General features: G+C 38.9%; 1 protein-coding gene across 5 annotated transcripts in view; it reads right to left on the bottom strand.

Annotated features, from left to right (window-relative positions):
* LOC137295641 (plasma membrane calcium-transporting ATPase 2-like) overlaps nt 1-17,218 on the bottom strand; it is a 162,752-nt gene that overhangs the window by 99,973 nt on the left and 45,561 nt on the right. Inside the window, exon 1 of one of the 5 annotated variants that reach the window (XM_067827095.1) lies at nt 6,362-7,349. The exons of the other annotated variants lie outside the window; for them this stretch is intronic. The gene's annotated coding sequence lies outside the window, so the exon portion shown is untranslated. Of the gene's footprint in view, nt 1-6,361; nt 7,350-17,218 lie in introns of those variants that run through there. 5 annotated transcript variants of the gene reach the window in all.

Raw genomic sequence — 17,218 nt, 5'->3', positions numbered from 1 at the left:
TACATTGAAGAGTTTGACAAATAATGATATCTGATCTGAAAAACAGAGCCCAACCATTAACAGGAGCAAATCCAACTGCCTCATTTGCGATGAAAGTGAACACAAATATTTCAAAGCAAAGCAGTTCATATTCATCTCAATGAGTTAGACTTTTCAGTTGCAAATCTGTAGTTTGTCTCCATAGCCATCAATGGTGTTAATAACTTAGTCAGCCTTACTGTCGCCATCTAATGACACCATGCAAGGTTAATTAAGGTCGATGCAGGGTAACCAAATGGAAAATATGGAATGTTTTACCCTGGCATATCGCCTTGTAATAAAAAGTAGTAAGGATTCCTTCCTTGACATGTATTCCTTTTGTAAAATCTATCAAGATTGTTGCTTAATATCGTTGTATGTGAATGGTCAAGTTTCAAAAGAAAAAGGGATGGAACTCACAACTGAGTGAGTGAGCGAATAAGGAATGCTCCATTATGTTTTCAAGCCATTTCATGCTTATAATTAAATCCTTTACCACTAATGTTTTCCTGTGAACTTTAGAGACTTTGGAGTGAGTGAGTGTATTTTCACGCTGCTTTCAGCAGTATTCCAGCAATATCACAGCAGGGGACACCAGAAATGGGCTTCTCACACTGTGTCCATGAGGGGAATTGAACCCAGGTGTTCAGCATGGCCAGCAGACACTTCAACCATCAGGCTACCCCACCGCCCCTCAGAACCATTAACCAATCTGAGTACTTCAAAGGTTGTTGGACATGAGGTGGTTTTGTCCCATGAAGTAACTTTTAACCTTTACACTGATGCAAAAGAAACAGTGGTCCAGTTCCTTCAGAACATAGTAATCCATTGATCTGTGAACAGAAAATTGCATGAGGACGACATTATCATGTTAACGCTGATCAATACCACTTCTGGAACTTGGGTCCGGACTTGTCGATTCAATGCCATATTACCAGGAGACAGTGGGGGGAGGGAGCACCACAGACTGCCAACTCACAGCTATAGGTCACCAGTTCTCCCCAGCATCTTGTTGCCTAGGTCTTAGTGTGAAACAATGTACTAAACTCTGGCTAATACAACTGGAGTGAATCAATTGACTAACCTTTAGCCTGAAGTATAGGTGTGAATCAATCGACCAAACACTGGGCTGTGGCAAGTGTGTGAAGTAATCTATTCAACTCCTGAACAGCTGCCAAAATAATTGGGATTTCGGTTCCATGATTTGGCTTAACTTTGTAGAAAAATCATGATGATTGTGATCTACATGATTTAACCTAAAGGTGTCAGCATTCATCCAAAATCCTGCTCTGGGCTGAGATCACAAATTCACCTCACCCTGTCAACAACTACAGATAACTTATCTCTGGGTTGAGACCACAAATTCACCTCACCCTGTCAACAACTACAAACAATTCATCTCTGGGCTGAGATCACAAATTCACCTCACCCTGTCAACAACTACAGATAACCTATCTCTGGGTTGAGATCACAAATTCACCTCATCCATTCAACATCAGAGGTAAATGTGTCTCCAGACTAAGAGTGAGTGAGTTAGGCTTGTACCCATGTGTGGTATCAAAAATGAACCTGAGGTGAGACAAGCAAACCCCTTAACCACTAGGCTACCCCATCACCTCCTGGGCTAAGATGACAAATTCAACTAACCCTCCACGCATAAGAAAAGTACATTTCTCTTTAAAAATATTACATCAACATACAGTTCTGTTTCTCAAAAAGTCTAAGATCTTTTAAAGGTGATCTCAACAAAGCATGACATTGACCTCATTGAGTACCTAACATAATAAAGAAGGCACAGGACGAATCATGCCATGATGTAATAGCTATCTTCTCTGTGACCATTGTTTAAACAAAGCTGCTTTTATTAATAGACAGTCTGTTTACACGGTACACAAAAACAACACTACAACTAAAATGCATACTTACAATGCAGACACACGATGCTAAAACAACACACTCCTTCAATGTCAATATTAATTCCACCTACTCTGGGAGCTGGCAAGCTAAATATTTTACAAGTAATATGGACACATCAATATTATTGATTTTCATGTCAGCGTCTCTACGTCCAACCTGTTTAAAACACATGTTACACTTAGCAACACATTGCTCGAAGATTTCACAAGTAAATGAAACTCTGGCGTTCAATTATATTGCAAAACATGCTTAATAACATGGACAAGAAACCTGAACATTATTTGAAAACGCATAACACTCAAATCAATGAAACTGAAGCAGTCTTGTCTGACATTTCATAATGTCTCTTGTGAAAGAATCAACAATCCCCCTGGAGATATTGTCTATATAATACAACTGGACGTTATCATATCTTTCCCACCTTAACTATCATAATGACCGACTACATCAGTATTACCCACTAAACAAAACACAAGCTATAAATAATTCAAAGCATTCCTCCACGATAGTCATCGATTTCTATATTTCTGATGCATAATTAAACCATGTATTTATTCTTAAAACAAGTCTTTGACTTAAATCAGGCACTGTAGAATATTTCCCATTCAGGTGAAATCACTCAAGCGACGATGATTGTGTTGTGAACTATGCAAGGATGCATACTTTGTCTTACAATTTTCATAACAACCTACAACTTTTTTTGGTGTGCTTTGATAAACCATACTGGTTCATGAATATATGGTTCAATAGTAAGCATCACCAAGGTGAGTGAGTAGCTCGAGTTTAAGTCTGCTTTAACATATTTTGTTACAGTATGTATCGTTTTGATTATAAGGATTTTTGCAGTATCAAACTAAAAGCCAGACTGAGTGAGTGACAAGTGCTTTAACCACCAAGTTACCTCAATGCCTCTATCGTAATGAATAAGCGCATGTATAGTGCTGTCAACTGAAACAAGGGCTTTTGTATTGGGGCAATGAAGGTTACTTTCTACTGAGTATGAACCTGTCCTATTCATATCATTTTGACAACATACATCTAATTTTGAGCAAATCTTCAAACAGCAAATTAATGCATGACAATAGTAACAAAAATAGTAACAAGTAGTAAAATTATGGTTCACAGAAAATTATATACCTGCTCTGTAAAAAGTAAAACAGAATGCAGTGTAAACATATCAGAAACATAGCATTCAAAATAATCATGCAGAGCATGTTTATTCACATACATAATTCGACAACCAAAAGCATCGTATTGTGCACAAAAAGTCTCCAAGGATTACACAAATGAAAATAGCACAAAAGACATTATCTTCAAACATGACTAATAATACATCTAGCTTTGGAATAACCAATGCATTAAATTGACAATGCAAGTTTAACACAGGAAAGCCCTCCAATACTGGGCCCTTATTCTCGAAACATTCGTAGCCCTAAGAATTCTTAACTTTGATCGTAGTCTACGTGTTAAGAATGGGCTTAAGAAGTTCATAGGGCTACGAATGTTTCCAGAATAGTTAGCCAACTTATCAGTAAATTGCAGGATTTGTACTTTTAGAAAACAGAAAAAAGAAACTCCATCACTTTGCTACCGTGACAAAGCTTACGAAACTGTCATGAATGTTCAATACATTCTTATCTATTTTTATTTTCCATTGTTAGCGAATGATTTTTCAGCAGTTGTATTTGAGCTTCATCTCCGTCAATAGTCATTCAACTTTGGCCACTTACCTGCTGAAAGGAAGCATCAAAGTACACATCCACACAGAAGTGTTTAGTTATCAACTAGAAATAGCTCCAACTGTTCATATTTGATGAATGTGGACATGGCTAGTGCTCCCTAAATTGGCACCACGCTTGTGCATATTATTTCGTAAAGCCCTGCAAACTCGCTGATTGCATAAGTAATCAATACTATCTCGGCATAAACCATGTTGGTAAAAGAATGGACAGTGACAGGAATATGGTCAAAAGATTAACTGCAAATTAATTTTTGAAGGTAGGCAATAAAATGGGTGATAATTGGGGCATTGTGTTTAGCAGCTAGAGGTACAGATGTTCGTTGTTTTATTATCCGCATGATTCTCCATACAATGATGGAAATTACCAGAATTATGCTCTGTCGTTTCAGTTCACAATCTCTTAAAATTGAATTTAAACAGCATTTTTGTCATGTGCATAAGACAAACAGGCACAATCAGCTATATAAATTAATCAGTCCAGACAGTGCACAAAGATGATTTAAGACATATTTATCATATGTAAGATATGCAGAGCAGGTGCTTGTGTCTTACCACAGTAACATCCTGCATGTGTATGAATATGATATTTTCATGATAACAAAACACACACAAAGGTGTGTCTACATGCATTTCCTTAAACCAAAGATTAACAGGGAAATAAAACAAATTCACACTCCATGAAGTTTATCTTGTCTGAGTAAGCTTATACTCACAAAGAAATGCTTTCCAGAAATAAGAAGGACAAGTGATGGATCGGTTTTAAACAAATTTTAGCTATCTTCCAGCAATATTGTGTAATTGCCACTGTACCCATAAGAGTAACTGAACCCAGATGTTAGCATGATAAGCTAATGCTTTCACCTCTTGGCGAAACATCCATAAGAAATAGAGGAACCAGTGTATTGTGTATGATGAGGCTATCCAACATGCCAAGATTTAAGGAGAGTAAAGTAACTACTAACTAAAGTTCACCTTCCTAAAATCATATTTAACGTTAGAAACAAAATTTCTTTGTAAACACATCAAGAAACACAACACAATACAATAAGGAATTGATAAAAATTATTCTGAATTTCAAAATACTGCTAGTCACAGCCATTTAAAAAAACATAAAAGAGTCCTTAATATATCATAATGTACACTGAAAAATATTCATAATCAATCAATGAACATGGCAAATTGTAACATGTTTTTTCAAATGTTTCATCATGACATAACAGGAATGAAGACATAAATAACACAAATTGAACCTGGCTTGGAAATTAAAATAGATTCATGTAATGATGGAGCATGAAGTGTGGAGGTCACAATGGTTGTTTTATGCACACTTGTAGCAATAATTTATGCAAATATATGCAGCTCTTCCTAGCATAAGAATTCCATAACCAACGTTACAGAGACTTATATAGGATTCTAAAGTATTTACCCTTTTGCAAACAAACTGGGACAGTATGCATTTTTTTTCTCATTTCCCAAATCAAAACAATGTTTAGTAAAATACAAAAATGTCAGCAAAAAAGTATTTAGATTTTACACAGTGTCTTCAATGAAACACAGGCTTGTTCTGCAAATCTGTAACATGGCATTAACAAAACACAATATGACAAATAACCATTCTGTTGATTCTGATTGGGAAATTCTTTCTGACTGTTGTTTCAGACTTGGGACGTATATAGCCCCCCCACGACCCCCCTAGGACAGAGACTTGTCACCATAAGTCCCTATGAGACATGACTGATGCTGATCTATTACGTGAAGCAATATGCGGCATTGGTCCTATAATGAAACCTTCTTATGCCATGTACACAAGGTTAATCTAGCACCAACTTCAACCATCACAGTTGGTGTTTAGTTCAAACAGCATGACGTCAATCTCAGCTCAAAATCAGAGGCTTTCTTTGAAGTGGTTGAGGTATTAACTCAACTGGCTAGATAGATTTTGAAATATTGACAAGTGCTAACTAACAAATTCTGGATATATTTAATTAATTCTCACTTTCTTGACCCATTTTGGACTCAAAAAATCACTCATACATCACAAAAAAAAATGGCTGTAACACAACATGAGGAATATTATTTCATGTATGATAACACCATATTCACGGGAATAGAGCATAACCTTTCATTAACACCAGCCATGATGACAGTGAAGTTGATATGAAACCTGACCTGCAAACAGTAAGGTATGGTTTAATTATTTCAATCAGGTAAGCACTGATAAATCTATGAATGTGAAATATGCACACGGAATAACTCAACAGCAATTTTATGAGGCTTAATCTAATAGTTATCTCCATGTACTGTGTAAACCTCTGTCGAGGTCAAGGTCAACCACTGAACACCGGTAACATACTCAAAGCAGCAACACTCAAAATGGGTTTTCTGTGCGATGGGGTTTCAGCTAAATCCACAGCTTATGCAGAAGTGAGAGAATGTACACACGGACAAGAAAGCAGAAGATTTTCAGCTATGTCTGCCTGATTTTCTCTTCTCCTCCCACACACTTCACATGTGTGCTGACTAGACCCACCAAATGCTTTCCTGCTTTGCATCTTAACATTATCTATGTTGGAGCAGACGCTGCCAGCCATAGTGACCGGCTAACAAAGCTAACACTACCTCACAAAATCAATCAGATCTTGTCCCTACAAGGCAGCAAACTACAGTAATGTGTGCAAATCTCACCTCAGTGAATCTGTGTCCAGCTCTAGTAATCCTTAGTGAGAAGTCCCCAGTAATTTTCATCCAATATGTAGTAAAGCACAGTAGCGGTTTTCACTGACCAAATCCAAGCTGTTACCGCAGGGAAGAGTGATGATCATAAATTACCTACACCTGACACTAGAACCACCATCCCGACAGGTGTGTCCATCCATGTTGGGTGACACAGAGGTTGTCTGTGCGTCAGTACGGCGGCACCAGCTTCACCGGTTGTAGGGAGACGGCAGCAGCAGCGCTAGCACTAGCAGAGTTAGCAGGCAGCAGTGGTTCAAGCCAGCCCATACAGTGCAAATGGTGGCTGGTGTGTAGCTCCAGATCAATGCCAATACACTCAATCCATACATCCACTGATGATCAAAGCTCTCTCTCACTCCTGGCTGCTCTGCAGCTTGGCGCTTCTACTTCACACTACTCCACAATCGCAACTTAATCCTAAAATGCCAACACCTTTGAAGCGTACATGCATGCTCTGTGAGAAGCAGAGCATCACATTATAGACTCACAGGTAGCGTGAACAACACAAACATGTGAAATGCAAGCAACAACCGCAAGATCAACTTAAGCACGTGCTTACAGCTGAAATAAGGCACATAAGGATCTTTCCTTCCTCCCTCCTACCTGTCCAACCTATCTAGGCCACACTCAGGTAATAACAAAACAAGTGATTTCCACACAGCCTCTCCAGTTTCTAATCCACTGGGTGTTACTGGTTGGTCAAGTACAGGACAACACAGACCATCTGCTGCTCCCTCCTTACATGTGCTGGTACAGCATTCTCAGGTGAAACTGCCGTGGTTTAGTGTTACCAGGAGATGCACCAGCTGGGAGAAGCATGCAACATATTCACTATTGCTAGCTGGTAACAGTCAGGAGGGATACGCATGACTGACCTCCTGCCTTCCTTCACAGCTTGCTGACTGACTTACTGGGGACAACAACATCAGAGCTGAATCAGCCTGACTGACGCTGTGTATGTCGGAATAGATGCAAAGCGTTCATTCATCATTTTCTTCCTGTGCATATCTGCAAGGCGACATGCATGACTTCATCTGGATGAAAATACTATAATGGCCCTGTCATTCATCGTGTAAATACTTGTAAGTTTGAACATTCAAGACTGAAAACTGCACATTTCAGTTATAGGTGAAAACATGCTCCACTACAACATTGCCATGTTGGATATTTCCCCTTTACTACAATAAGTTCTCTGTGGGGGTGTACAGAATTTCAAGACCAAAATTTAAGGATTTTCCAAGGCTTCTCTGGGCAAAATTAAGGCCTATAACACAAGCTATCAAATTTGTAAACCTAATAAAGTAACAAAAAAGACAACTTCTGAGCACTGTTAGGTTTAAAATGAAATTCAAAATGAGCAAAATACAAACCCTTGCCCAGGCAGACATCATGGTTTAAGACCATACTAGACCTCAGTAAGTCTGTAACCATCCAAACACCATGAACACCAATAGAAGTATATACTAGGAAAGTATCTTCATACTTTCAAAACAAACTTGTACAGACAGTTTAAGCAATCTATATTACAAACATGGTATGTAACAGACATCTTCACTTCATTAAGCTTTATCTTGAAATCCAAGGCTTTTTCAAGGCTTTTAAGTCTTTTTCTAGGCTTTATAATGCAAAAATATATTTTCCAGGTTTTTTAAGGCCAAGTGTCCAAAATTCCAGACTTTTCCAAGATTGAACAAACCCTTGGACTGCTATGCATAATTTTAACCTGGGGGGTTGGGAATCACTGTGCGTAACAGAGGCCTTTGGGGGTTGGGACTACTATGCTGAACAGAAGGCTGAAATAGTGGGGTTGGGACTACTATGCTGAACAGAAGGCTGAAATAGTGGGGTGGGGAATACTATGCTGAACAGAAGGCTGAAATAGTGGGGTGGGGACTACTATGCTGAAGTAAGTCTTTCGAGGTGGAGATGGGGTTGAGATTACTATGTCTAACTCAAACCTGAGGGGGCCAGGATTGCTATGCTGAAATGAAGCCTGTGGGGAGTGAGATTGCTCTGCTAAACTGAAACCTGTGGCGAGTGAGATTGCTATGCTTTACTGAAGCCTGTGGGGAGTGAGACTGCTACGCTTTACTGAAGCCTGTGGGGAGTGAGATTGCTATGGTTTACTGAAGCCTGTGGGGAGTGAGATTGCTATGCTTTACTGAAGCCTGTGGGGAGTGAGATTGCTATGCTGAACTGAAGCCTGTGGGAAGTGAGATTGCTATGCTTTACTGAAGCCTGTGGGGAGGGATATTGCTCTGCTGAACTGAAGCCTGTGGGGAGTGAGATTGCCATGCTTTACTGAAGCCTGTGGGGAGTGAGACTGCTATGCTTTACTGAAGCCTGTGGGCAGTGAGATTGCTATTCTGAACTGAAGCCTGTGGGGAGTGAGATTGCTATGCTGAACTGAAGCCTGTGGGGAGTGAGACTGCTATGCTTTACTGAAGCCTGTGGGGAGTGAGATTGCTAGGCTTTACTGAAGCCTGTGGGGAGTGAGATTGCTATGCTTTACTGAAGCCTGTGGCGAGTGAGATTGCCATGCTGAACTGAAGCCTGTGGCGAGTGAGATTGCTAGGCTTTACTGAAGCCTGTGGGGAGTGAGATTGCTATGCTTTACTGAAGCCTGTGGGGAGTGAGACTGCTATGCTGAACTGAAGCCTGTGGGGAGTGAGATTGCTATTCTGAACTAAAGCCTGTGAGGAGTGAGATTGCTATGCTGAACTGAAGTCTGTGGGGAGTGAGATTGCTATGCTGAACTGAAGACTGTGGGGAGTGAGATTGCTATGCTTTACTGAAGCCTGTGGGGAGTGAGACTGCTATGCTGAACTGAAGCCTGTGGGGAGTGAGATTGCTATTCTGAACTAAAGCCTGTGAGGAGTGAGATTGCTATGCTGAACTGAAGTCTGTGGGGAGTGAGATTGCTATGCTGAACTGAAGACTGTGGGGAGGGAGATTGCTATGCTGAACTGAGGCTTGTGGGGAGTGAGATTGCTATGCTTTACTGAAGCCTGTGGGGAGTGAGACTGCTATGCTGAACTGAAGCCTGTTTGGTGGGGACTGCTATCATTGGACTTAAGCCTTTGGGGGTGGGAATTGCAATGCTGACCTGAAAATTTCAAATTTGAATGAAACGATATATTTGTAATACAAACTCTTTATCCTCTGTCATTTCTAGGATGATTCCCTCCACACAAGGCACCATTTTGTGTGCCGATATGTTGCAACAACAAACTATGAGGATGTCAGTCTCTGATACATGACATCACTTGGACAAAAAATAAGAGAATTGATTAAGATTATACTGTAAGATCTCTACTCTGATCACATTCAGCCCCATCTACCCCCAAACGCAGTCATCAACCATCCCCCCATCTCCCTCACAACTTCCCACAGTTTCCCTGCAGTACAACTTTTGGCTGTTTTCCATAACAGCTTGACATACAAGCTAAAGATTGTTTCCTTTGTTGTTAAACACTACAATCTATGCACCAGATCTAGCATGGTGGTATACTGCAATACTACTGAGAGCTGGTCTTCTTACAGTCTCCTACACTACAAAGGAGGGTCACATTAATCTTACATACACAAAACTTATTAACTATAAAATGTACACATAGAAACTAAAGAATAAGTCTTCAATTGGCATTTAGAGATTGGCAGAAAATATGAACATAAGACATTTGTTTTTGGCAACAAATTTTGTACATTTTAAGAGATAAGCACCGACATGAAAAAACAAGGTGTGACTTATTTCTCAACAAAACAGATACCTATCCCGGTCATTTAAGTACATTACAAGTTTGCAACTTGATGTTTTATATTATAATTTCACATTAAACTTTTTTTGAGCAGGTACACAGTATTTTTCAGAAAAAAATGGATGTACACCCAGTTTTCACCATTTTGATGACAGTCAGAATATTCATGAAATACTAAAATCAACTGTTCATAAAACAGATACTATGCTGAAATTGGTTGTATTCAGGGAGTAATCATTTTTTAGATATTTGTAAATATTCTTTAAGTTCATAAATTGTGTGAACATACCCAAAAACATGCTGATACCTCACAAAAGAAACTCATGGATGATGATTATCATATTGTTGTTTATTTCTTAAAACCGATTCGCCTCTATCTGGGTAAACATTATACAAACAATAAATAGCATGTGCATAAAAATGGTCAGATGTTTTCAAATGCCAAATATGTTTCGATCTGTATGAAGGGTTGAGGAGCATGCATCACTCTGACAAGACTCTTCAAATTAAGAAATATTTCTGCTCTACTTAACTGACACAATCACATCAAACACATCACAAAAGTGAAATCTCTCAAAACATCATCAAAACATCTGCAATAAAACGAAACACCAGAAAATGATTGCACAGGCTGTGATGTCGCTAGTGATAAAGTCCTGTGATTCTACAAACATAGACATATCATGACTGCTACATATTTTAGTGAGTGAGTGAGTGAGTTTAGCTTATTGGTAATATTCCAGCAATATCACAGCTGAGGACACCAGGAATGAACAACTGGAATAGCTCTTCCTATACAAAACAGAAAAGGTAGGAGTCCATGAGTGGACACCAGACTTCACACACTGTACCCATGTAGGAAATCAAACCCAGGTCTTCAGCATGACAAGCAAATGCTTTACCTATTTGACTACCCTGCCACCCCTTCTATGTTTTAGGACAAGAGCAGCTGTCTGTCATACAGCCCCTATCTGCATTATGTCCCCATCCAGAGAGCTCTTTCTGCAATGCTACAGCCTAAAATTTCAAGTCCAGTTTTCTTCAGGTGGTCTCTCTCACAGTCCCTGAACTACAGTATTTGCTATTCCTTCAAGCCCTCCCTGCAATACTACAGTCCTCAATGAAGCAAGTCTACATTTCCTCAGATCCTAAATCACCCATGTCACTGGGGCTTCTGTTTAATTTAAAAGCAAATGATATATCAACATTATATATATTCAGGAACTGTCTACTGGAGAGACTGCTGTAGACGGTAGCCATGGACACCAGAACATTACCTTCTACTGTGAGAAAGGTACAGGAATTCCTGGAGACACAATGGTAATCACATCAAGATGGGAACACTTCCTCCTTGGCATAAACAACAGAAACGTAGCACCATGCTTACTCATTCTTTTATAACATGGACATCTACTCGTGTTGTGTTGTGTGGGTCAATGAGCAAGTGAACAAGTGAGTGAATGAAGGAATGAGTGAGTAAAGAAACGAGTGAGTGAGCAAGTTTAGTTTTACGCCGCTTTTAGCAATATTCCAGCGATATCACAGCGGGGGACACCAGAAAATGGGCCTCACACATTGTACCCATGTGGGGAATCGAATCCGGGTCTTCGATGTGACGAGCGATTGCTTTAACCACTAGGCTACCCCACTGCCCCATGTAAAGAAATGAGTTAATGAAGGAATGAGAGTGATTGAGTGAAGAAATAAATGAGTGAGTGAGTGAAAGAGTAAGTGAATGAAGGAATGAGTGAAGAAATGAGTGAATGAAGGAATGAGTGAGTGAAGGAGTGAGTGGATGGGTTTGTGGGATTGAGGATGTAGTTGAGTGAGATAGTGAGTAGGTGAGTGAGAGATAGTGTGTGAAATTAAAACATGATTTAGACATAATATTGCTGATCTCAGAATAAACCATCACACTTGTAAACTAAAACATGATTTAGACATAATATTGCTGATCTCAGAATAAACCATCACACTTGTAAACTAAAACATGATTTAGACAATATATTGCTGATCTCAGAATAAACCATCACACTTGTGAACTAAAACATGATTTAGACATAATATTGCTTATCTCAGAATAAACCATCACACTTGTAAACTAAAACATGACTTAGACATAATATTGCTGATCTCAGAATAAACCATCACACTTGTAAACTAAAACATGATTTAGACATAATATTGCTGATCTCAGAATAAACCATCACACTTGTAAACTAAAACATGACTTAGACATAATATTGCTGATCTCAGAATAAACCATCACACTTGTAAACTAAAACATGATTTAGACATAATATTGCTGATCTCAGAATAAACCATCACACTTGTAAACTAAAACATGATTTAGACATAATATTGCTGATCTCAGAATAAACCATCATACTTTTAAACTAAAGCATGATTAAGACAATATATTGCTGATCTCAGAATAAACCATCACACTTGTAAACTAAAACATGATTTAGACATAATATTGCTGATCTCAGAATAAACCATCACACTTGTAAACTAAAACATGACTTAGACATAATATTGCTGATCTCAGAATAAACCATCATACTTTTAAACTAAAGCATGATTAAGACAATATATTGCTGATCTCAGAATAAACCATCACACTTGTGAACTAAAACATGATTTAGACATAATATTGCTGATCTCAGAATAAACCATCACACTTGTAAACTAAAACATGACTTAGACATAATATTGCTGATCTCAGAATAAACCATCACACTTGTAAACTAAAACATGATTTAGACATAATATTGCTGATCTCAGAATAAACCATCATACTTTTAAACTAAAGCATGATTAAGACAATATATTGCTGATCTCAGAATAAACCATCACACTTGTAAACTAAAACATGATTTAGACATAATATTGCTGATCTCAGAATAAACCATCATACTTTTAAACTAAAGCATGATTAAGACTTGATATAACTGAAAGGCATATGACAAATTATCTTTGTGTATTACATCCAGAAGGACTTAGAGAACCACTAGGATGGCTGCTCCCGACAAAGAACAGCTTCATGCATCATTAACCATCACTGTTTCCCAAGGACAGGGAAGTTGTTTACTTATTAGTCACATTAGTAATACGTGGATGAAAGCCTCGTAAAGATGTGCACTGAAAATGTACAGTTAAAAGCAATGACGTGCAAACTCTTTAAGCACTTGGCTGCTCTACTGCCCCTTCAGTTGAAAGGGTGAGTGAATTTGGTTTTACACCACGTTCGGCAATATTCCATTGATACCACGGTAGGGACACCAGAAACAGGCTTCACTCATTGTACCCATGTGGGGAATCGAACCTGGGTCTTTGACATGGCAAGCAAATGCTTTAACCACAAGGCCACCCCTAAACTGCTGATAACAGTTAACCAAACTTGAAGGAAGCTTACAGAAAGTTTGACATCTAAACGTTCAACACGTCTATCAAATGTTTCTAATGTGATTAACAACATCAAAATATTCACATCATCTGTGAAATAGAGTAAAAGAATGCAAAGTTATCTTAAAAAAACCATGAAAAGAAGACATTGATTATGTGTTTTTAAATAAATTGTGGAGCATCTTAGATTCCCACTTTAGATTAAGCACATTGCCTTTTATTAGGGCAATTTTGTTCTTGTATTCCAATCAGTCATGTGATAAAATTGATGGAATATGCCTGACATCAGCTCAACAAAATCAAAAATAACTCGCATCATATTTCTGCAGAACATTTGACAGTGTTCGATTGCATATGGAAGTTTATTTTGCTTGATGTTTAAAGTCGCATCCAAGAATATTTCTATATGGTGGCAGAAGGTAAATACTGAAATCGGAGCCAAGTAATCCAGTGACTGATATTATGAGTACCGACTAACAAAACTGTGGCGCGATATTATGCGTCAACTGAGTTCACCCAGCAGTTGTGTTATTCCTAGCAAAAACAATTGACTTGTGAGTGCTTTGAGCACTGTTCTTGTGTGGTGGAAGTCTGTGCTATAGAAATATGTGTACTACTATAATCATCATGATCCCCGGGGAATGAGTTACATAGAGGTGAACATGATATAGATGAAGAATACCTGACAGCCTCCTAAAACAGTCTTCACACACTCTGTATCTCACCATCAACCACCTGCCACAAAAATACCCTTCCATGTAGAAAGTAAAAGACTCATAATTCGTTATCACCATATCAGTCTTATCTCTTAATGAGCTTGATTAAAAAATTCCTATTCCAATACACGCAGCTCTAACTGTAAAGCAAATCGGTGCTGGAAGCAGGAGAATGGTTTTCAGCAAAGGTTTACCTGTAGTGACTCACAGTGTGTTAACTACCATCACCCTCCAGTGTGAAACCAGAAAGCAGTATGCACATCCAAACACGGAGGCAGCCTTGCTTCAGGCAGATGTGTTTCCCAGATGGGAAGAGATGGTTTTGCTTAGTAAGAAATAGACTGGAGGGTTTAGTTTGACATCACTGGAAATCATATGTTCCTTGCCGTGCTTAGACCCACTTTACAAACTTGTCTAGTGCACATCTTGAATCAATATCAGAGGTTCACAAATTGTAGAAATGATTGCTGAAATTTCAAGTTTTAATTGTAAGTGTCGTAGGGTTTGGCATGTTTGATTAAACATGAGGTTGTAATTATCAACATGGGCCTTTTCCACAAAGTGATCATAGCCCAAAGTAATTTTGGGTAACATAGCCCTGTCCAACAGTGAGTGAGTGAGTTGAGTTTTTATCTCTCGCAATATCAAAGCTAGGACACCAGAAATGGGCTTGACACACTGAACCCATATGTGGAATCGAAAGTGGGTCTTTGTTGTAATGAGTGAACACTTTAACTACAAGACTACCCTCTGTCCCTTTGAAAGTGAAAGGCGACAACATGGATCAGCAGGCTGGTCTGGTGACTGAAGCAGGAGACTGAGCCAGGTGCATTTCATCACGTATCCCAACTGTGTGAGTCAATCACTGGATTGTCTGGTCCATATTTGATTATTTACAAACCACATTAAAATGTCTGGAACACGGTTGGCTAAAGCAAAAAGCAAAATGTGTTTCCACTATTCACGACCAGCATGATCTTCTGATCTCAGCCCTTGATCCAGTGAAGAAAGTGAATTCCGATCAGCATAAATAGGAAAAATTGAAGCAGGAATATAACCTGAAATTGTTCATTTCCACATCACTGGAGTGTTTAATCACAACTGCACAGTCATGATGCATTGGAAGAGAATAACTGACACCTTAGACTCCATGTCTGCAAACTGGAATACAATTTCCAATTTTCAATTCAAAGATAATTGTTGATTGCATCATCCACTCATCAGCTCAGCCAGATTAAATAACTTGCTGGAACGTATGGCTACCTTGGGACAACAGTCAAGTTTCAACTCAACCCACTTGTCACACTTTTTCTTGGATAAGTGGGTGAGAATGGTTTTATGCCGCTTAAAGCAATATTCTACAATATCATGGCAGGGGCATCAGAAATACGCTCAACACACTGAACCCATGTAGGGAATCAAACCCCAGTCTCCAGTGTGACAGGTGAACCCTGTAACCACTAAGCTACCCAACCTCCACTGTTCAACTAGATAAAGTGCAACTCATCTCAATGCATGAATTAGACAGAGGATTTTTCTAATAGTCAGACAGCATTTTGGAAGGAGTTCAGTGACCATGAGGATATATTTGTCCTAGTGACCATGAGGATATATCTGCCCTAGTGACCATGAGGATATATTTGTCCTTGATAATAATGCTATGACTGACAATTTGATGTTTACACTAGTTACCTCCCTTACACAGCACCATTACAACTTGACAAATACAATGCTTCCATTGTTGCCGTCCCAACCCAACAGCATTACTTCACTTCAAATTAGCTGTAGCCGAAAAGTTTTAGTAAGAAGCAAGGGTGCTTGGATTTCCTTGACAGGGGAATGTGTGCAAATCAAACTGCACATATGATGTGCATGTAGGCAGATTTACTAGATGGTGATTAAAACATGACTTGCTAATTAATATTAATTAAGATCACCAGCAGGTTGAGGTCCCAGCTCAGAAACTTACCAATAAAATTTTCTCATATAAATATACACCAAGGCGATCATGAATGAACCTAATTCCATTGCTCAGACAATAAAACAGCCTTGGTGACTAGTATCCAGCTATTTTGATATTTTTCATCAGCTTAATTCACTGACAAGATATTGTCTTCTCTGCTACAGACCTGGGAGCTGGTACACCACCCAGTGCATAATTTGGCTCTGGAGAGAAGGTAGTCCTTCCCTGATCAATATTTCGCGTGAACGTTACACAAGATGATGACGACTTTGCCTGACTCTCTGCACTTTCCTGCCTAATCAAACAAAGTGACTCCTCCATGAGATCATCATTATCATCATCAACTGCTGCCGTTTTCCTTGGGAACAAATTTGGAGTTTTTACGCTAATGAGCAAAAATTACATGGACTGCGAATTGTCTACATCATCTCAGTTATCCATTTAGCACAAATGTGGTTAAGCCTAAATGAGATCAGTTAAGAAAAGACAAACCAAGAGAGCAATTTTTTTACGCCAATTCAACAGCATTCCACAATTTCCTAGCATGGTCTTTACCAAATGTTCTCATGTGCAGAATCAAACCCAAAAGGGTGTGGTGTCATGAGGGAGCACATTAACCTTTTGGCTACCCTTTATCTGTTAACACAGACATACACACAGTGAGTTCATCAGACATGCACACACACACATTCAGTTACAAACACACATATACATGCATGCACACAAGCACACAATGGTATTTAAGGGGACACATGTAAGTAGGAGCAATATGACAGAAGATGTAATTTCTTAACTTTCACTTGGCAGCTCATTAAGCCCAAGCAACACAAATGTTTAAGAGGCCAGTGAAGTTTCCAATCTCCAGTTTTGTTTTGTTTCAATACCGAACCATGTGTCATGGATAGCCCTGTGAAATGGATTCTGTTTTTAACTTCATAGCTCTTCGAACAGTCTTTGCCTT

This window comes from Haliotis asinina, chromosome 9 (genome assembly GCF_037392515.1).
Source record: "Haliotis asinina isolate JCU_RB_2024 chromosome 9, JCU_Hal_asi_v2, whole genome shotgun sequence".
Classification (NCBI taxonomy): domain Eukaryota; kingdom Metazoa; phylum Mollusca; class Gastropoda; order Lepetellida; family Haliotidae; genus Haliotis; species Haliotis asinina.
Note: the sequence above shows the minus strand (reverse complement) of the source record. Positions and strands in the feature narration are given on the sequence as shown.